The following is a 22,287-nucleotide window of genomic DNA, read 5'->3' as shown; positions in this document are numbered from 1 at the left end:
TTGAGAACATAAGTGCAAAAACTATGCATATCAAGTTACTAGAACTACCTCTTTATTTTTAACAGTGCTAAAAAAATTTTTTTTTACTAGCATCCAAGTGTCAGTGCAAACAATAAATATTGCAGACGGCTAAATGATTCACATGGGCTCAGCGTTCTCTTGAAGACAGCAGCTCATGCCTACGAAATAATTCCAGTGCTGCCTGTGTGTATTCTAAAGCCAAGGAAAATGGAGTTTAAGCCTCCATTTTGGCTCCTCTCCAGGTTTCCAATATCAAATAACTTGAGTTCAGTTTAATGCTATGCTTTCAGGATTACCTCAGGATATTTGATTTAATGGCAAACTTCTCGGGCACAACTCTCTGCCATCTTTTTTTTTTTTTTTCCTTTGGAAAGGAGAAAGTTAGGAGGACCTATTTTATTTTTAATTAATTTTATGGGGTATCATGTTCAAGGTCTTGCACCTTGGTAGCTTTCCATGTATTCATAAGTGTTGTGCTTTAAATGGTCTCCGTAGTGAATCGTTTACTGACTTTCCCTCCATTGTCTTCTCTTTCTGTTAATTCTTTGGCACAACCTTGAAGGTTACAAACTTCCTTTATGTGTGCATCTGTGTCTTTTGTCAAAGTCTACTAATGCGATGCAACATGACGCATCAGTGCATTCATTAAAGCCACAGAGCAAACTCAAGGTTTCTTTCCCTTCCTGTTATGGTTAACAAGGTGCTCTATATTGCATTTTAATCTTGCTCATCTCTTGCCCTGCCCCTTGGCCATTGTGATTAGTGCCGAAAACACAATCCAGAATCGATCATTTGCAGTTTGCCTTATAGTGCTGGGGTCCCAGGGTCACATTCCCTTCTGTGCAACCACCTGAGGGCCACATATGCCAGCAGTGTCTTCATCCAGAGGTAACACTGGCTGGAGCAACCAATGTATAAAACATATACTGTACATATATTGGACAGTAGGGTAGGTTCTAGACACACTCACACACCCCTCTCTGTGCTCTGTCTAGGCAAGCAAGAGGCATCATCATAGTTCAATGACACATCCCAGCCAAACAAAAGCAGCAAAGAAGCGTGTGAATCAGGGCCAATGTGGGGTGTGGCTGGTGAGAGGGTGTGCAAGGAGAGTCCCAAGGGCCAGAAAGAGAAGCTTGGGGATTGCATTTGGCCCTCAGGAGTGAGGTTCTCCACCCTTACTTTTGTAAATAAATTACTAATGGCTTATCTTATCAAATGGCTCAGTGTAGCTCAAGAAAGGGCTATAAGTCAGATGGCTCAGGTGGTGAACTGTGAGGGGCAGAAGATTGCATGCCTCTAGAGCTAGCCGCTGTACAACCCATCCACCTTATCATTACTTCTATCACTCACCCCCTACTCTTCTTCTTGCTGCTCCTCTTTTCTCCTTCACTCTGAGGAAAGGGTGTGATCTTGGTGATTGGTCACCAAGAGAATCCCAAGTACCATCCTCACTTCCCTGTGGTGGCAGCAAGTTACTTTTAAAAAAAAATTGTGACAGGGGCAGGGAATAAAAGAAGCAGTGGTTGAAGAGGAGGATGAAGAGGGAAAGCAGAAGTGTCAGGGAGGAGGAGAAAGTCATGGAGAGCAGGGGAAGGTGGCATAGTCTACTCAACTTAGGTGGCACCATGTACAGCACCAGCTCTACTTTCCCCAATATGCACTAGATGGCTGCCGTGTGTTTTAATCAACCAATTAATATGTTACAAATTGGAAAAGTTTACAGCAAAGTTTACAGGGATGGGAACCTGTGAGTCTTCAGATGTTGCTGAATTACAACTCCCACCATTCCTGATCATTGGCCATGCTGGCTGGGACTGATGGGAATTGGAGTCTAGCTGCTTCTGAAGGGCCAAAGGCTCCTCATTCCTGGCTTTACACGATGTGCAAATCCCAGAGTGGAAATTGTAGCTTTGGTAGGACAATAGGGGTCTCCCAACAACTTTCAGCACCTTTAACTACAATTCCCAGGCTTCTTTGGGAGGAAGCTGTGCCTGTACAATCATACCGCTTTAAATGCATAGCGCAGATGGTGCCTAAGTTTATATAGTTGCCTTTTTTATTGCATTCCTCCATGCACACCTGGTATGTATTTGCCAGATTGGAAGTCAATCACATATGGAAATAAATACCCTCTTCTGTTCATAACTTTTCAGGAGAGAGGTTTTGGGCTTCCAATATGCATAGAAAGCAGAGCACCAGCTGTGTGTGTGTGTGTGTGTGTGTGTGTGTGTGTGTGTGTGTAGCCTGCTTTTCCTTCTTGTTCTCCTTTTGATAGGGTGCTGCAAAATTTATAAGCCATATATGAGGCTATGTTAAGGGTTTCCTCTGTAGTTTATGATTCTATTACAATTGAGACTTCACATACGCCATAATCCTCTATTTGATAGACTTGGCCAGCTGTACACCTTAATCAAAGAGGCATATATGACATTCAGGAGTGTGCTTAGAATTTGAGTGCAGTGGTTGGGGGACAGAGACAAAGGGAAAAAAGCTGGAGATTTGAAGACTGCATCAGCAATAAAATACTGAAACAATAGGACTCTGGCGATGTTCTGTCAGGGTTAAAATGATATGTGAAAGAAGCACCTGGCTTGACAGTAGTACATGTGAAGAGGATCTAGGAGTCTTAGTAGACCACAAACTTAACATGAGTCAACAGCATTATGCAGCAGGAAGAAAACGGTAATGCTATACTTGGTTGTATCAACAGAAGTATAGTGTACAGATCAGGGGAAGTAATACCACCACTCTAGAGTGCCTTGGTCAGACCACACTTGGGACAATGTGTCCAGTTCTGAGCATTACAGTTTAAGAATGATATTGACAAACTGGAACATGTGCAGAGGAGGGCCACCAAGATGATCAAGGGTTCGGAAACCATGCCTTATGAGCAACAGTCGAGGGAGTTGGATATGTTTAGCCTGAATTAGAGAAGACTGAGAGGTGATATGCTAGCCCCCTTCAAAGATCTGAAGGGCTGTCATGTGGAAGATGGATCAAGCTTGTTTTTTCCTGCTCCAAGAGAGTAGGACCTGAACCAAAGAATTCAAATGACAATAAAGGAGATTCTGACTAAACATTAGGAAGAACTTTTAGATGGTAAGATCTGCTCTACGGTGGAATTAGCTGTCTCAGAAGGTAGTAGAGACTTCTTCACTGGTGACTTTTAAATGGTGGTTGGATTGCCATCTGTCAGTGATTCATTAGCAAGGGGGTGGAGTATGATAGCTGTATATACAACAATAGACTCATAGAAATGGAGAGTTGGACGGAATCCTGAAGGTCATCTAGGCAAAGCATGTCTTTCTAACTGCTCACAGTTCAACCATTTAATTATCTGTTCTGGGACATTTCCTGGCATCGACGTCAAGCTGACTGGTCAGTTGTTACCTGGGTCTTCTCTCCCCACGACCACCTTTTTGAAAATGGGCACAACATTTGCCCACCTCCAGACTGAAGGGACCTCGCTTGTTCTACTAAAATTCTCACAACTCTGTGAGGCAGGTTAAACTGAGAGACAAAGTAGCCCAAAGTCACCCAGTTAGCTTCGTGGCTGAGTGGGGATTTGAACCCTGATGTCCCAGATCCTAGTCTGACCCTCACACCTAGGAATTGGGAACTGTTGGCCCACCATACGTTGTTGAACTATGTCTCCCATCAGCCCCAGCATGCATGGCCATTGGCCAATGGGCATGGGGTGTTGGGAGTTGTAGCTCAGGAACACCTGTAGGGTCAAAGGTTCCCTACATCTTCTCTAACCACTACATACACTGGCTATTGACTGGAATACATCAGATCGAACATGCAGAAATTGGGTGGCTGTGAATCCCATGTTACAAAGAACAATGTTTTGTTTGATGGGGTCTCAGAGGACAAAGATCTATTTGACAGAGCCCTCTATTTGAAGTATTGTCTGCTCCAAATCCAATTTAAAGATAAACAACTCTCAGAAAGGAGAGCAGTTGCTTTGAATTTTCCCACCAACAGCTAGCAACTGGACAGCAAACTTAGCAGGCATAAAGATCAGGGGGCCACAGTCTTCTCCAGTATGACAAGATGTTTTATATTTCTAACAAAATTGTAGCCGCAATTTCTAAGCTTACATCTGTATATGAGAATATGCAAATTTTAGGCAAATTATTGCCCTCTCTCTTGACGATGTGTAAATGGCCACCTTGTATGAGAAAGGGGCCCTGCTCTCCCTTTAAGGTACTCAGATTCTCATGCAATTTAGGGCATGAGTTGTTTGGTTGATTTGGCACCTCACTGCTGCAACTGGCACCTACATTTATGCTTTGGAAGACCGCCGAGGCGATACTTTAGCCAGGAACTGAAACATGTGTGGGTCAGTGGCTCTCTGCCTAATGCAGCCTCACTTTATTGCTGCACTGTAAAAATGACTGGGGTCATTCTGTTAAAAAAAAAAAAAAGCCCAAATTGATACCAAGTTCTTCTCCTGGAAACTGCTATAAAACACATAAAACAATGTGAAATAAATCTATCCTTTTCTGAAAAGCAGTATGTTGCTTTTTGAACGCCAGCTTTATGTAGCAACATGACATCTACTCATCAACAATATTTTAGGAGCTCGTTGAAATAATGAAATAGCTTCCATTAGATCCATTAATTTTTTTATAAATTATACCTGCAGTTTAGTCCATTAAAGTGAGAAGTGATGACTTGCTCTTAGAATATCAGCTAGACCTTCCCAGAGAACATTTAATTATTCCATTCAAGAGTTTGTTTATTTTATTTTTATTTTTATTATTTTGCATAGCTCTGTATACTTCTACTTAGTTCTTTAATCTGAATGAGTGTGACTCTTCCTTATAAACCAAGAGTGAGCAACCTTTTATCTGTTGAAGGCCACATTAAGGGAAAACCTGCCACGGGCCACATGGCAACAGTCATGACATGATAGCAGGAGATAGAACCTAAGATGACAAAGGTGTTCTGGATTAGGAGTAGGATTGCAGAGGCAACCCTTCATGGGCTATGCAGTCAGAGACTCAGTTTGCACAAACTATGGCTTAACATGACTATGTGAGTTCCCATTGAGGCTGCTGAGTTCCTCCCACAGTCCTTCAGCTGCTGCACCAACCAGGGTTATGTCATGGTTTGGCTCAACCCATCATCTCCTCCAGACAAACCATATGCTGTAAAGTAAGAACAAACTTTCAGATTTTTGGACCCATCGCCAACAGCCAACGTGGCCAATGATCAGGTATGATGGGGGTTGTAGTCCAAAACACCAGGTTAGGAAAGTTTGGCCTATGGTGATCCATTCCAACCTTCTCCTTTCAGGGACTGGCTGGGTGAGGAAGAGTGGTGTGTGCCGCCTGCCCAAGCACCCTCCAGGCACGACTCAGAGGAAGAAGACTTAGACCCAGGAGAGTGGTAGTAGGATGCTGGAGACCAGTAGGAGGAGGGAACAAGCTGGGAGGTGGTAGAAGCAGGAAGCATGAGTGAGCATGGGGAGTCAGAAGAAGAAAGACATTCAAGGACAGTGGGGTTGCTGAGGGTCTCATTGTGAGCACAGACTCTGAAAGAGAGGACAGAGAGGAGCCAGGGACTGTTTCAGTTTCACAGCAATGGGCTGGTCACTCTAGAGCAGCAGCTCTCAATGTGTGGGTCCCCACATGTTGTTGGACTACAACTCCCATCATCCCTGAGCTCTGGCCTTGCTAGCTAGGGGTGATGGGAGTTGTAGTCCAACAACATCTGGGGACCTACAGGTTGAGAAAGGCTGCTCTAGAGCGAGCTCTCCTCCCCTCACACTGAGAACACAAGAGCATTGCACATTGCTGAGCAATGGACCAGACAGGCCCAGAGAGGGGTCCCTCCTTCTCACTGTAGCTTACACCTGCCTGTGAAGTTTAGTCTATTTGAACTCTGTTGTGTTCTGACTTTTTTAAATGAAAAAGTTGGTTGTACCTTGAGTCTCAATCTTCCCTCTGACCAGTGCCTTCCTCACAGCCCTGACATCTCCCCTCTTACCAACCCAGGAAAATTCTGAAGAAATGGACCAAGGGTACATCCATCCACTTTAGCTAGCCTTAAATTTCCATTTCCACAAGTTTGTTTCAATACATCCAAGTGAACAAATAGGGTAATTATAATCTATTAAGAAATGTGCTTGCAAAACATTATTGGCTAATTCATTTTTCTTTTCTTTTTTATAGGCAATCAAGTGAGAAACTAGAAATAATTTAATATATTATTGTAAGGTTAGTCGCACTCCTATAAACAGTTGTACAGAAGACTGCAAAATCAATTGCAGAAATAAACACATTTGCAATTAAAGTTTAGAAGAGTATGTAAAACAAGCTCTTTTACTCCTCACAACTCTTTAAATCAAACTGACTCACGCTATGGGTAAGGAGAGAAACCTTCATTTGTCCTCAATGGTGGGTTTGGCCTCAGATATGCTATTCCCCAGCCCACCCCCCTGCCTAGGTAGAGTCTGGGGAAAGTCTGAGGGAAATGCTATTTTTGCATGTTTCAATCATCCTTTAGAATATGGTAGTTAATGAAGTGCCCTCCACATGTTGCTGAACTCCCATAAAGTCCAGCCAGGGTTGGGTGAATTTCTCAATTTCAGTTTGTCTGAGTTCCACATTTTTCCAGTATTCAGTTACCTATATTTTCACACCAGTTAGCTTTAATGAACGAACAAACAAACCAGTCCTCTTGACAATTTAGCAGCATTTTATGTGAATTTCTTCTGTCAACATTTTTATATGCAATTCCCAGTAACATACACATTTTTACAAAGTACTTTCCTACAATATAATGCATTTTAGTATGTTATTTTCACCAATATGTGCATTTTATACCCTAGTATATACTTTTTTCTTTTTAAGCACTGCTTGGCTGGCCAACTGAATTGCAAAATTTGGCAAAGTGCAAATTTTGAAGGATGTCTGTGCATTGTTTCAGGACGTGAAAATTAGATATGTTAACCTTTACAAGTGAAGTAAATTGAATCTACCACCCACATTCCTAAGCATGGTCAATCATCAGAGTTGATGGGAGTTGTAGTCCACATCATCTGCAGCAGCTCTAACTGCTTTAGAAAATCTGATGACCCTTGGGGTCCCTTGCAATTCTACAGTTCTGTGATTGTTGGTCTTTATGACTGATATCTTTTTTAAAAATTCTCACCTTAGTTAACTTAAACACAGCAGAGTTGTTGTGGAATAGAGGAGTACTCAAGCCACAATGCCAAGGGCTATTGTTGCTGATTCATGAGCTCTGGGACTGGGATCAAGCTTGAGGAGATACACAGGGGAACCAATTGAACTGCTGTTTTTCCTTAGCAGCTTGTTGGACCAGGCCAACCCTTCCCCCAATTCCCTTTCATTTTCCCCCAATAAGTTTCCAGCAAAGAGGAGGTGGTACTTATCAATGAGAATGCCTGGAAGAGAAAGTTGCCACTGTAATTTTTAAAAAGTGTCAATCACGTCAAGCTTCTATTCTCCCCAGGATAAACACAGATCTATCAGAATAATGGTGGGTTTGGTATTTTGTCTGCTGTGTTTACAGAGTACATGTGTCATTCTTAGCTTATCAGATAAAGGTTACTGCTAGGAACAAGGTTAGCTGTCCAGAGACAGAGGGAAGAGCTATGCTGAAAATAGAACAAATGAAAAATTAGAATTCATAATAAGTCTCATTATTGTGACAATGATTTTTTTTTATTTGTACATCTTTTTAGGTTGATACTTTTCATAGCATAGAACCACTTCCGACGGAAAAAGAAAACTCTGATTACAAGAAAGTACAAGTCTTGAACCAAAGCTCAAAATTACTCAGATTAAAATGTTCCTCAAACAAGCCTATTTCAAAACTCCTATGGGGTCAAAAATCTCTATTTTCTGCATTATTTTACTGTCTATTGCAGTCCTTTGACACACACACAATTTTAAAAGCTTTTAAAAGCTTTTATTTCTTCCCCCTTTAAATCTGAGTCATGTAGTCTTTTAGACACTATTCTGTGCAAAAAATATCTACCAGTTTTTTCAAGTTCTACAGACAGAAGTCAAGGCCAAAGTCAATACAACCTATTTATTCATTATGAATCTATTTGTTGCATTTCTATCCCAATTTTTCTCCAAGGAGTTCAAGGTGGCTTGCATGTGTCTACCCCTCATTGTTTGACCCCACAGCAATGCTTTGAGGTAGGGTAGGTTGAGTCACTAACTGGCCCCAGGTAATTCAATGAGCTTCATAGCTGAGGATTTGAACCCAGGTCTCCCAAGTCCTAGTCCAACACACTAACCACCATGCCACACTGGCTTTCTACACTTAGGGAGACTCACAGGAGTGTTATTCATATGACAAGTTGAACTGCTGATTAAAAAATACTTGCAACTTAAGGGATATAGGTAGCACTGAGGAAAAGATGCTGCAGTACAGAGTGCTTTGTTTCCATGTGTCTGCCAGCCAGCCAACCAGCCAGCCAGCCAGCCAGCCATGCCTTCTTTCAGGATACTCCATTCCATTCCTCCCTAGTTTACCACCACCACTCCAAAACCGTTCTTTGCCAAATGTGCATGTTCAGTTCTCACTGGGCTCAGTTTTGGTCCACCCCTTCCCCACCAGCAAAGAATGTTTGTACTTTGTCGAATCCCCCAAGTTTGTGATTATCTTTCATTTGTGTGTAGATGATATCATTTTGGCAACATAGCTATCCACGTTTCTTTAATGTGTCTGCTATAGCATATGAGTTTTACACAAATGTGCACGCAGACATACAAAGTTTACAGAGTCCTTGATGAGCCATCTTGCCTGGCTGATGGGGGGGCAAGACTGCCTTTCAGCAACTCTATGATGTAGGTCATTATTACTATCCTATGCTACAGGTGGAAGTCAGAAGCTGAGAAATAGTGCTTTGCCAAAGGCAACTTGGCAAGTTCTTGTCAGAGGTAAGAGAAATGAACCCAGGACACATTTCAGCTCATAGCAGACGACTCTTTGTGTACAGCTGCTGTAGCACTCTACAGCAATTAAAATGGTACAAAAAAAAGGTATAATGGAAATCTCTCTGCTAATATACTAACATTAGGAGTTTAGGATGCAATGAAATTTTAAAGATAAAATTTAAAGTACTGGATTTATTGTATATATGACTTAGTACTTCTGTTTTTTGTGTCATTAACAGCCAATCTATATTATGCTCAGTTGCATAATACAAACATCCTTGGACTATACCATTCCAGGTTGTGGGACTGCATAATTAAATGTTCTTCCACATCAAAACCACACAGAGCACACAGAGCTAGCCTGACTGGGAAAAGGTTCTTGGCTCCTTTTTCCATGACCTGCTGTAGTTTCTACATTCAGAAACGGTTGCTCCCCCCCCCCCCAGTGTGGTTCAAAATTCAGTGCCCCATCTTCAGTTTGAAACTATAGAGCCTTATGAACTCTCTACCGCATTATTTATCTGGACACGAAGATTGACTTTGTATACACCATCCATGAGCACAACCTCATAAGCAGCAATGACACCCCAATGTTATGAGAGCACCAGGAGATATAGATTGTAAGCTATATATAGAATGCAAATACATTTAAGCATTCTTGCCAGTTTTGCTTTGCCCTTACTGTGCAAAGACAAGAAAAGGCTCGGCTTGCACCACCCCTTTCCTATAGCTCCTGTGCTAACAAATAAATGGGAGGGTTGGCTAATGCAAACTACTGCAGCAATGCAGCCTTAGAAACCATGGATGCCATCCGGCGATAATGCCCCATCTATATGGTTCAGTCAATCTTCGTGTCCAGATAAATAATGCCGTAGAGAGTTCATAAGGCCATGTCTGTGGATAAATAGATCTTAATTCTATGGGGCTTATCTCCACTGGCTGAGGAAGAGGGGGGCGGGAGGAGCGCACTGCCCCCGGCAGCGCGATCCCGTGGGGTTCCATCGTAGCTGCCCCCCCATGCTGGGCACCCTGCCCCCAGAACGCATGCCACACCCCTTTGGGCAGCACGTCCCACCCCTGCCTGCTCTCTGCCCCCGGTGCCGGAGCATGAAGCTCCGCCACTGCTTATCCCCAGTTTAGTGGGGTTAGGATTGCAGCCTCCTCCTTTCTTTTTAAGAAGTCAAAACAATCCTTTACCATCTTTTCAAATCTACCCCTCCCGAAAAGACAATATTGAGGGAGAATTTTCATCATCTCATCTACAAGCGCTGAAAAAAAATCTCCAGTCCAGCACTAACATGAATGGCCTTAATATGAGCTCATTTAAAACATTTGGTACAGCTGGATGGAGGGGGAGGAGACACAGCTCACCGGACTTCTGTTTTGCTATCTGTCTGTTGCTGGGACTGCAAAACCAGAAGGTTCATCAAGCACTTGTGCGAGATCTTTATCTCTCCACCCGAGTCTCCTGTTTTAATAACTCTATTGTTTCATTGCACATTTTGCCTATGGATATTCATACATAAATGTTTTCTTATACGATTGTGTATTTCAACTATAGAAGTTCATATTTCGCTGCTGCTGTGACTTTATACTTGCAAACCGTTTAGAGGCCTATTTGGGTAGGAAGCGCTAGGCGAATTAGTAAGTAATAATTATGTATAGTGGTTCATGTGTTGTCTGATGTGCTCGAATTTATGCAATTCGTTCTTTTCCATTGTTTTTAATGTAGTTCCTAAAACTATTTCTGCAGAGAGGGCTAGTGGTGGATGTTCCAGTCGAAGAAGCAATTGGTAAATATTTCAGCACCGGTGTCTTGCTAGTTAAAAGTGCTGCAGAGGCAAATAGCCATCAGAAGTGACATGAAGGCAATGGAATCAATCAGGCTTACTACCCTAGGCAAGCTCAGAGGCAGTGCCAGTGATCTGAGCTGAAACAATGAAGTTTTGTGACTAGAATATTACTGATTTAAACTGCCCAGGGAGCTCTTGTGGGCTTCTGTTGCCAGTAATCCAATATAAGTTTTACTGGCTCATTACTGCCAATTAGATTAGCCTTTTACTTTAAATAAATTATTGAGAGCTGACAGTGAACAATGCAAACTTTTACAAAGTGGAGCATTAATTAGGTGTCTCACTCTTTGTAAACCTCTCATTTTGAAGGGGGCTCAAATAGTCCCATTTTCTCTCATTTCAGAAAAGCATTGCAGTAACAACACAATCACTGTTGTAGAAGAAGAAAACCATTTGATTTAAGTTACTCTTTCAAATTGCCTCTTCTTGCTTAAAACTCCTCTTTGGGAATGTAGGATGGACTAAACTGGCCGGGGGGGGGGAATTAAAAGGTTATGTCATGTTAGCTTAGGTTCTAAATAGATGCACACATTCTTAAATCAAATGGTGTTCTTTTTTTAAATGTCTCTTGGGAAAACTGGTCATGCCAAGTTGGGCATGCCAAATCTATTCTTTATGGAAACTGTATTTTGTAATGTTGGTAGTGCCATCTCTCTCACACTCGCTCCCCCACTAAGGGTCAAACTACTCATTATTCTTTGGGAGTGTCTTTGTGGTATAGCATAAAGAAAGTTCTGTGTTCAAAACTTCTCAGTAGCAAGTGATGTGACAGACTTCTGACTTAGACCATTGCTTGTTTTATTGGGACTTGGGTTATTCAACGAAAGAGGTCAATTGAGTAGGGGAAACTCAGGTCCAGTCAGGTTAGTCCACGTATGTCATGTTAAGTTCTGGCCAAGACAAATGGGTTCCCTACAGCAGATTCTGATGAGCAGCGATCAGGACCATAGACAGCTCCAAAGCATCCTGTTAGCTGAGCTGTAGAAATATATGTTTATAATATATTGAAAATCAATTTTAAATTTTTTATTTAAAAAAAAAAAATGTTTGGTGCCTCAGGTAGAGCTTGACCTTCCAGTTACTCCACCTCCCCAGGACTCACTACCATCTTTAAAGGGCCTATGGCTGATCCTGTAGTCATATGCTCCTGCATGGCTGTGGAGCAGAAGAAGCTACAGGTAAGTTCTCCCCCAGAATCTGAGGACCATGGGACAGCTACATCCTCAGACTAGGATGGTGTAAAAGGGGATGGTGAAGGTTCCTTCCAGAGAGGAGGACCCGTAATTCTTCCAGATTTGAATTCTATTTGAAGCAATGCTGGGACTTGAATGCAAGGAACATGACATTAGAGAGCCACTGGTAGCTGGATAAATAGTCTCATCTACTTTGCATGCAGAAACCCCAAGGTTCAATCCATGGCATCTCCAGGTAGGGCTTGGAGAGAATGCTGGCTCAATTACTGGATAGCCACTGCCAGTCAGACAATATTGAGCTAGATGGTCCAATGATCTGACTCACAATAAGGCAGCTTCCTGTGTCCCTATGTTGCATGATTTATTTATTAATTTTTTTTTTTAAAAAGCAAAGTAATATGTATACTAATCTGGAGACAAAGTTCTTTTGCACTTTTTAAAATGCAATTTTATTTCCATGAGCGACTTGGGGCAGGGGGCGGGGAGGTGAGTTATAAATTTGAAAAAGCAAATAAATGTTCCTTAAAATCACTTCTTCCTACCGTATACCATCCCATCACCTATGCTGAAAGCAAATCCCAAAAACTTGGATAGGGTGTTCCCCCCCTTTTTTTCTCTCTCTCTCTCCCTCTCTCCCTCCCTCCACCCCCCCGTCTCTCTCTCACTCACACACACACACAAAATTAAGCTCTCAATTAAATACACTTCTAGGCTGCAAATCTTATCATGCTTATCTTAATTAACCTGCCAAAAAAAAAAAAAAAAAAAACACCTTGCAAAGATCTTTGTGTTAGATCATCTAACAGTTCAGCTCTTGAATCGCTTATCCAGCACGTCCAAGTTCGTAGAAGATTCTTTAGCAAAGAATTCACTGCTTTGTAAGACTACAGATAACACTAACTTGTGCATCAGCAAAATGTGATGATGAATACTTGTTATGCTGCTTTGATTTAAGTGGATATTTTATGCACACATTCATGTTTTAATGTCCTTTCTCCTGGCTGGAATCTTCAGGAGCAGATGAGGTGGGGGGAAGTCACATACAATTTGCAAAAGTCCCCCACATCAATATGATCCACATTTTCAAGCTTAACACAGTGAGGTTTTGGTTTTGTTTTCCATTTTTTAAGCAGAATAAAAAGTCAGAGGAACAACAACTTCCCACCCCTGCAAATAATCCCTAAAGGTATAAAGTCTGCTGACGTTTTACATGCCAGGCCACAGCCACTAGAGGATTCCTATAAAAAGTGTTTATATGTTTTCTTTGTCATTCCCATAATTATGAACTCCAGAGCCTGCAAGTCACTCACCAGGGGATGCTATAGACTGTCTGCCTGCAAGGAGTCATTTTTTTAAAGTTGGGTTTAGGCTGGGAAAAGTTTAATAATGACTCATTAAAGTGGGGTTATAAAACGGAGGTGGTAAGAGAGCAGTAAAGCACAAGTAGGAGGAAAATAATGGGAGTGTGATGAAGAGCTACATTGCAGTGCAGAGTAGATTGGGTACTTTAAGGCTCATTCCAGTTGTTTACTGAGGAAGTTTTTTATTTTTAAAAAAATCACTGTTAATTGCAGATGGATGCAGAGTGCATAAGTAACAGTGGTTGTGCTGAGGTGTGTATGTTTGTAGATAATTACTTCCAGTATTGCACTGTCACATATAGAAATTATATACTCTTTCCAGCCCAAGGTCTGCACTGATGGTCAACCACCCTTCCAAGGGTCACATGCCAGCAGGGGCCAATTTATATGCAGTTACACAATCTCTCTCTCTCTCTCTCTCTCTCTCTCTCTCTCTCTCTCTCTCATGAACATACAGCAAACATAGACATACACACAACCAACATTTCCAGCTCTCTCCATTGGGGTGGCAGTGGTGTGGGCATAAAGCGTGTTCTCCCTCATGGAGAGCACGTGTTGCGGTGGGGTTTACCAGGCCACCCCTCTGTTGCCAGGCAGGATTCCTATGGAAGCCTGTGGCAACGATTGGATGGCTGGGTTGCTGGCGTAAATTCTATGTTGCAACTGGTGGGAGGGATCGGATGTTTTAAATCCTGTGCTCACAGCCTGAGTGTTCTCTTTTGCTGCGAGCTACGGAATACCCACAACCCGCCCTAATTTTATGGGTTTGCATTGACTTTGCTATGCCTGTCATGGGGTCGTCTGCTGTTGGGGCAGGGGCCTGGTAGGAATTTTGTCCATCTGGCCGATTGGCTGGGCCATTTGGTTTTTGCCTACTGCATAGCAAATCGTCACAACTTGTAACGTTGCGGTTAGGCATTGGTTATCAATTGGTTGGAGGAGGGGTTAGGATTGGCTGGGCCTGCCCCTCCATGGTTGCTGTGGAAAGGGAAATTCCGTTAAAGGAATCCAGGGGCTTGCCATCTTTTCGTCCGAATCCCTGGAATGGGGCTAGGGCCGGCAAGCCCTGGGGAGCATGCGGGGAGAAGCTGAGGGTCTGTGACTCAGCTCCATTTCTCCCCAATATTGTTTTCCCTTACTGGCTTTTGGTGGTGCCCGGAAGTCAGTTCTGTCCCCAGGCAGGGGGACAGATAGTCTTAACCAATGCCTAAGCAACCACTCACATTTATGTATTTCAATAAAGTTGTGGCCAAAATTATGCCAAAAACCTTAAACAAAAATTATGTGTGTGTTGTGAGTTATTTGAGGGGTGGCTTGGGGACCTCGACACGCAACTAGAAATGTTGCTTTTTACTTTAAGCAGGTAATTCTTGACTAATTCAGGAAAGAGACATTAGCTGAGGAAACAATTGCATTAAAAAGGTGCATATTTGTACATATTAATACATTTTAAAAAACAAAAATACCCTGCCAATGCTGCTAATTGTATTTCTTTCTCCTCCTCAATTTATTTGAATTCTCCCATGAAACTGCTTCCACATGCAAAACATTAAACAATAATTTTCCTGTCTTTATGCATCAGTAATAGGGAGCCTGTGGCTCTCCAGATGTTGTGGGACTATAACTCTCATAAACTCTGGCCACAGGGTAAAGTGGCTGGGGCTGCTGGGTCCTGGGGTCCAGCAGTTTATGGAGGGCCACAGGTCCCCCATCCCCATCGTACACTGTGCAGAATCTAGTTACCACAGTGAGCTCATTTACCAGTGTTTCTAGCATTACAAAGATTTCCATGGAAACAGATTCTAAAAACCCATTATTATGGCATGCATTTTGGATCAATGGTTACAGAACAGAGAATTACGAGGAAAACACATATTCCTGCTCAGATGTGGTCAATAGACTTCACAGCACTATCTAAAGGAAACACACAAATGCTAGGCAGAAGTAGCATTTTACAGCATTGATTTTACTTAAAGGACAGGAACACATATCCATGACTGCATTGGATGCTCATTTACCATGTGAAAGTCTATGCTTTTGTGTGCGTTATGGTGCTCCCACCACCTATGCAAACATATACTTGAAACACCCTTTTCTACTACTCTGAAAAGTAACACATCACCCAAAAGCTCACCATGTTCTGAAATAGTATATTCTACCTGTTACACATGTATCTGAAAAGAGAAGATAGATGTCAGTGTTGCAAAGTGGTTAGTGTGCCAGACTAAGGCCTGTGAAACCAAGGTTCAAATCCCTATTTAGTCATGAAGTTCACTGACCAATCTTGGACCAATTATTAACTCTCAAACTATCCGACCTCACAGGGTTGTTCTGAGGATAATAGAGTGGGAGAGCCATATATGCCACCTTTACCCTTTTCTGGGGAGAGGAGAAGGGTGCGATATAAATGCCATAAATTAAAAAAAATCCACTCAGTGAATTAAGCATGACGGAGTGCATTTTTGAAACCGATCTTACAAAACAATCCTGTGCATAGGAGAAAGTTCCATTCAGTACATATGGGACATATGCTCAGATCATGTGCATATAGTATATGGGGTCTGCATAATGTTGCCCTTCCAGCTGCACTTCTATGGGACCTCTAGGGTGCTGCTATTTATGGACCTTAAGGTCCTCTGTGGGGCATACTGGGAGAGGCGGTCCCGTAGGTACGAGGGTCCTAGGCCATGAAGGACTTTAAAGGACAATACCAGCACCTTGAATCTGACCCTGTACTCCACCAGGAGCAAGTGCAACTGGAAAAGCACTGGGTGAATATGCTCCCATGGCAGAGACCCTGTGAGGGTCACTGCAGCATTCTGCACCCTCTGGAGTTTCTGGGACAGTGTCAAGGGCAGCCCTGCATAGAGCAAATTACAGTAATCAAGCCTGGAGGTGACCGCCGCATTGATCAGGGTCAGATCTGTGGTCAGATCAGGGCGGGAAAGGTAAGGGACCAACTGCTTGATGCAGTGAAGGTGGGAGAATGCCGCCTTGGCTGTTGCTGTAACCTGCACTTCCATGGAAAGGGAGGCGTCAAGGATTACAGCCAAACTCTTAACAGAAGGCAATGGCACTAATTGGGCCCCCACAAGAGAAGGGAGTTGGTCCCTCATCCCCATACCATCCCAACCCAGCCAGAGGACCTCTGTCTTTGAAGGATTTAGTTTGAATAGGCTCCCATGAAACCATCCAGCCACAGCTTCCAAGTATCTGGTCAGTGTGTCCGGGGCCGAGTCGGTGTGGCCATCCACCTCTGTTGTTAACCTTGTGTTGCTTCAGACTGCAGAGGAGATTGCATGTTTTAATATTCCTAAATATTAGAATCTAGAAGGTACTAGAAGGTAAAAGTAACCTGGACCTTTTTGGGTTTCCATCTATAGGGTTTTAAAAAGAGAGAAAGAGAGAACGTCTGATCATGATTTCCTGCTTTCAGTCCAAATTGGTATTGTCCAGAAACATTTTACCAACATGATGAGCTATTTGTCTAGACTGGGCCTTGTGAAATACAATTGGCCTATGGTCGCTTTAGTAATCACAAGCCAAGTTTGTCCTTCCTTGAACTGAGAAAACAATGTCCAAGCCAAAAGAGCAGAGGCAGAGGAGGTGGCAGCTGGCTACTTAGTACCACCTGCAAGGTTAGTGCTGGGGATCACATTTCCCATCTGTCTCATGAACACAGAAAACAGATATTTTACATACAAACTATCCTGACAGATTTCCCCTTTTATGGCTGAACGGAAAGCCAAATCACCACTTCAGCCGATACTCTTTTTTAAAAACCACACAGCAACTGTAGCTTTTCAAAAAAAAAAAATCTTAATGAATCAATATGGGGGTGATACAAAGGATCTCCCTCCCCTTGACCCCATACAGAGAAACTTGGATAACATCAATATCTCCTGGGAGTTCAAATTATAGAAGAAGCTCCCCATCATCTCCAAAATTTAGAGCAAATTGTACTCACATTTGTGTCATCAGAGAAATTGTGCTGTGAGATTTAACAGGGCTGCTATGAAAGCAGCCTCCAAAACACGAAAGACAATTAAATTCTGTGTGTTTACAAGTGGAAATCTGCTGTAAATAACCATGTCAATTGGATCCTACTGTGAGAAGCTTGGATCAGAATATCGATATGCAGTGACTGTGAAGAAAAAGAACAGGGGAGGAACTGGTGGAAAGAACTTACAGAAAAGAGTAGGAAGTGGGGGATAGGCTAAACTGAGTTCTAGAAATAATGTTCAAGCTAGATCTGGAAAATTAATTTGCTTCCTAAATTTCACCTCTAGATTTTTCTTTGTAAATGTTATTACAGTACCAAATAGATGGTGATTGTTATTGTTGTTATCATTATTATTAAAATGATTGTAATTGTTGTTACAATTATTATTACCCACCCTTCACCCTAAGATTCTAGGGCAGGTTAATCCCCACTTGTTGGCTGTCAAACAAGGGGCAAACCCTGTTTGCTTTGACTGTGGGCACCTGTTAGAATTAATGAATCATAGAGTTGGAAGGGACCCCAAGGATCACCTAGACAAACCCCCTGCAACACAGGAATCTCATCTAAAGCATCCATGACAGGCCATCCAACCTCTGCTTAGAAACCTCCAATGAAGAAGAGTCTACACCCTCCCAAGGGAGTCCATTCCACTGTCAAACAGCTCTTACTGTCAGAAAGTTCTTCCTGATGTTTTGTTAGAATCTCCTTTCTTGTAACAAGGAAGTCATTGGTTCAAGCCCTACCCTCCAGAGCAGGAGGGAACACGTTTGCTCCTTACTTCAAACATTCCACATCTAAACCCAACTTGAAATTTCACAATTTAAGATTTGAATGGAAAAACCGGGGACTTTCATGCCATTTGCAACTGGCTGCAAGATAGTGGGGAATGTGTTGGTACACATCAGGAAATTAGGGCAACAGAATAGACACTGAATAGAAACTGTGGGGTGGATAAAAAATATACAGAGGACATCACGGGGGAAATGGACCTTAAGTGCTATGTTTATATGACATTCTTTACCAAGCATCTGTGATTTCTCTTTGTGCACAAGAACGTGGAGTCCCTTTCTGTTCTCATTGCTTAAGATAAGCAAAGTTGGAAATGTTTTCAATAAATTCTCCACTCGGCTCTATTTGACTAGGAGTGGCTGGAAAACTGTCCTTCATTAGCAATGGCACCAGAGTTTCATAGCTTTCAAAGTAAATATTTGCATAATTCCCATAGTATTAAACAATGACATTTCTTGAATTGTCCCACCGGTGTCTTGCATGTGAAAATAACCAACACTTAGGCAAGAGACTATTCCACCACCACAACAGACACATTTCAGGAATATTCTAAAGGCAGCTCAGTAGCTAAGTTTAAACCCAACTTTTTCAAGTTGGCTTCAGGTTTGATTCTAATTTCTCTCTACTCATCAGTCCTTCCCATCACTATGGCTTGTCACAACTGCCTGAGTGCTGCCCCTAGTTGTCCTAGGTGTGGTTGAAGGGAAGGGCAGAAGTTCTCCTCTTTCCTCTCCAGCACCACAAGGCAGCAAATAGTCCCTGAAGAAAACATGGCTTAAAGAGATGGCAAAGAGCACAGATTGGAGGAGAATTTTTCTCCAGTTTGGATAGAAATCTGAACCAGAGAATAATTTGGGAGCTGTTGATATTCGTCCTTTAGTTGAACTGCGTATTATCAGTTGTGTACTTGTGAGCATGGTCTCACTGGCATAAAGTTATAAGGGCTTCCATTATCTGATAGATGTCGATCTATTTACTTGAAATATTTCTATCCTGGCTACAAACAAGTAGTTCTGTAGGCTGCTTATGGAATATAAGACATCAAAGCTAGATATAAATTACACAGAGAATAGTCAGTCTCTGCTTTTCTAACTAGACAATACTTGACATCAAAATTTGCAAAAGATAACACCAGTGTGAAGTTTTGGAGGGAAATTTATTTGAGCTTAAAGCTGGTGTATGCTATTCTTGGAGCACAGTTGCCCTGTTTAAATAACCCATTAATAATCACAATATCAATATTACTTGTGTAAATACATCCATCTTCTCCTCCCCCCAATATTGTGTGAAAAAGTTCAAACAAACCTCAATTTACAGCATATTTACACTTGCACTAATATATGAATTCTAGCTATTGGAAATTTCATTTTCCTTTTATTCCCCCCAACACACTTTGAATAGCTGCAGCAGCAATTACTTAACAATCTTTACTAAAGAGGCTTCATTTCAAAAAGCAATGAACTAAGGCAAAAGCCTATTATTTACCAACCAATTCAGCAATAAATATAGATAAGAAAAGACTGCTTGGCTGATATTCATTTATGATTACAACTCAGCTATAAAAGCAGATGCCATTCAAAAAAAAAAGAGAGCATCCCGTTTCGCTGTGTGGCTCCAGGTCTTGCGGAAGAGCAGGCAGAGCCAGAAGCCAAACCCTTGATGGGTAATCAAATGTGATTGAGTTTGAAAAGCAATACATTACCTGGAGGAGGTGAAAGTTCAGGTGGCTCATTCATGCATCAGTGGAAGGCTTGCTCAGACAAAAGAGGCATCTGCATTAGAAAAAGAGGCTGCATTTCGAGTCTTACTGGCTTGGCTTTGGCAAGATGATCTTGAGCATTTCTAAACTGGATCCGCATAATAACTAACATCTCAAAAGTGGAGATTACTACTACTTTTGAAATATCTCACCCTTTTCACCCAAAGTTTAAAAGGTTCAGACCCTGGGTGTCAAAGAGGAGACAAAACTCCTCTTTGAGAAGAATGTCAGGATTTCTCTTTATTTAACAGGCTTTTTACACCACTTCTAAGCAGTTTATGCAAAATGTAAATTAACTTTACTAGTAAAATAAACAAACAAGCCTATTTCCCCCCCAAATGATAAATAAAATCAGCGGTTTTTAAAAATACATTACGAAGGTTGGGCTTTCGGCAAGGAAAGATGGCAACTGCCATGGGCTTGGTGAGCTGTCTCCGTTTCATAGCTGTTAAAGTACTGGTCTCTTTCATAGAGACAGTCTGCTTTGGCCAATATAAACAGCAGGAGAGCATTGAATTAAGGATGAAGAGGATGGTGAAAAGGTGACACGAAGATTCTACCAGCAATGGGCAGACATGGTGACTGAGATTCCAGTTTAATTCACTATATTTATCCATACACATTTTGTTTGTCATGCTATGATGCGCTTCAGTGGCACAATTTAATCCCTTCCAAGTCCAGGACAGTTCTGAACATGGTAAATCAGGTGTTACTCCAATTCCCAGCCATGCCTGGCACAGATGCCACGGATGAGACGGGAGCTAAACTCACAGTAAATTGAGATTAATGTTTGGTGTGGTGCCAGCTGAGGGAGGTTTTAGCATGTTTTATATGCGCCTGTAGGGAAAATATGAAACAGCCTTTTCTCTTTTAATTCTGTCAATCACAATTCTACTCGGTGGAGACTAACAGAGCTGTTCCACAGAAACCAAGCTGGCTTCTCTGCTCAAGGAAAAAAAATAACACATCTCATTGCTATTGAAAGAAACTTCAGCATGTTGAAAGTTTTTGTTTTCTTATGCATTTTTTTCTTCACCAGTGCAAGCCACTACCCAAGTCTGAGGAAGAACTTATGAAGAGTCTTGTTGGTTCAAATGAAAGGCCTAATTAATTGAGCATTAATAGTTTCCACAGAAGCCAACCAGATGGGAGGCCCACTAGCTGCCCATGAGCATTCTCCCATATATGTTCCCCAGCAACTTGTATTTAGAACCATGCTTCCCCTGATCCTGAACAAGGAACCAGGAACCACTGATAGCCTTGTTCTCCATGAAATTGTCTAGACCCTTTGAAAAGTCATCTGACTGATGGGCATCACTACATCTTCTGGTAGCAAATTCCATACTTTCTATGTGGTTCATTGTTTCCTGTCCTTTCAGCTTCATTGCAGGACCCTTCATTAAGCAGAGGAACTTCTCTTTATACACTCTCTCCATGCCGTGTAAAAATTTGTATTCCTCTATCAAGCCCCTTCCCATTTACACTTCACTTCGTTGGACAGCCAAGGCCACAGTGCAACCTGCAGGGATGTAAGAAGGCATTGATCTTCATTCAGTCCTGTTTTCGTCCCGTGCAGTCCTGTTTTTGCAACATTGCAGTTCAGCTTCTGGCAAAAAAACCTGCATTATTTGCTTCACTGTCTGCATAATTTTACACAATTAATTACACAATTGTTTCACACCATTCATTCCAATGCGAAGCAAGCACAATCCAAATGGAGGGGGAGTCGTGATTATGAATCATTTGCAGACTAAAAAAAACAAGCACCACAAATATTAATTGTATTCAAAAGATCGATTTTCCATTCCAAATATGGGATGAGTAAGTGAAGATTGGTAATTTACACTCCTGTTTCTGTCAGCATTCTCTGATATCCCTAGCGACTCAGAAGCTTGGGGAGTCCCTGATCTGACTTGCGAAGGATGCGATCTGGCATGGCAACATGACAGCCTTCCCTGGATCACCACGATTCATTTCTTAGTTCCACTATCTCCACTTCACATGGCTGTTTTTTTAAGGGACATGCCTGTCACTCATCGATCAGGTCCATTGGACTTACAACCCTGTTCAGAGTTCAAACAGATTGCAGTCTCAGATAACAACATCCAACTAACCAGAATTCATGCTATATTTATACGGCAACTGAGGTGGGTGGTGGGTTAGGGATTTGACTGTTGTCTCTATTTTAGTACTGCATACCACAGAACAAAGGCACCATTTCATGTATTTTTAAAAATGGCAAGCTGCCACCCCCTGTGTTGTCAGAAGCCCTAGCCCTGTCTTACTAACAAATAAAATCCCAGGCCTTGCTTTGCCTGAAATGAGATATTCATGTATACTCAATTCAGGCAGGATAATGCCCCTCCAGCCAAATGGCTTTC

The 22,287-nt window shown here is 42.1% G+C and overlaps 1 long non-coding RNA gene across 1 annotated transcript in view; it reads right to left on the bottom strand.

Moving 5' to 3' along the window:
• The window catches only part of LOC309347408, a 38,199-nt gene that overhangs the window by 2,311 nt on the left and 13,601 nt on the right, over window positions 1-22,287 (bottom strand). Inside the window, exon 3 of the long non-coding RNA XR_014158923.1 lies at window positions 19,850-19,919. This is a non-coding gene — a long non-coding RNA (uncharacterized lncRNA). The remainder of the gene's footprint in view (window positions 1-19,849; window positions 19,920-22,287) is intronic.

The sequence above is a fragment of the Podarcis erhardii genome (assembly GCF_964252035.2).
Source record: "Podarcis erhardii genome assembly, chromosome: 7".
Classification (NCBI taxonomy): Eukaryota; Metazoa; Chordata; class Lepidosauria; order Squamata; family Lacertidae; genus Podarcis; species Podarcis erhardii.
This window is presented reverse-complemented; position numbering and strand designations above follow the sequence as displayed.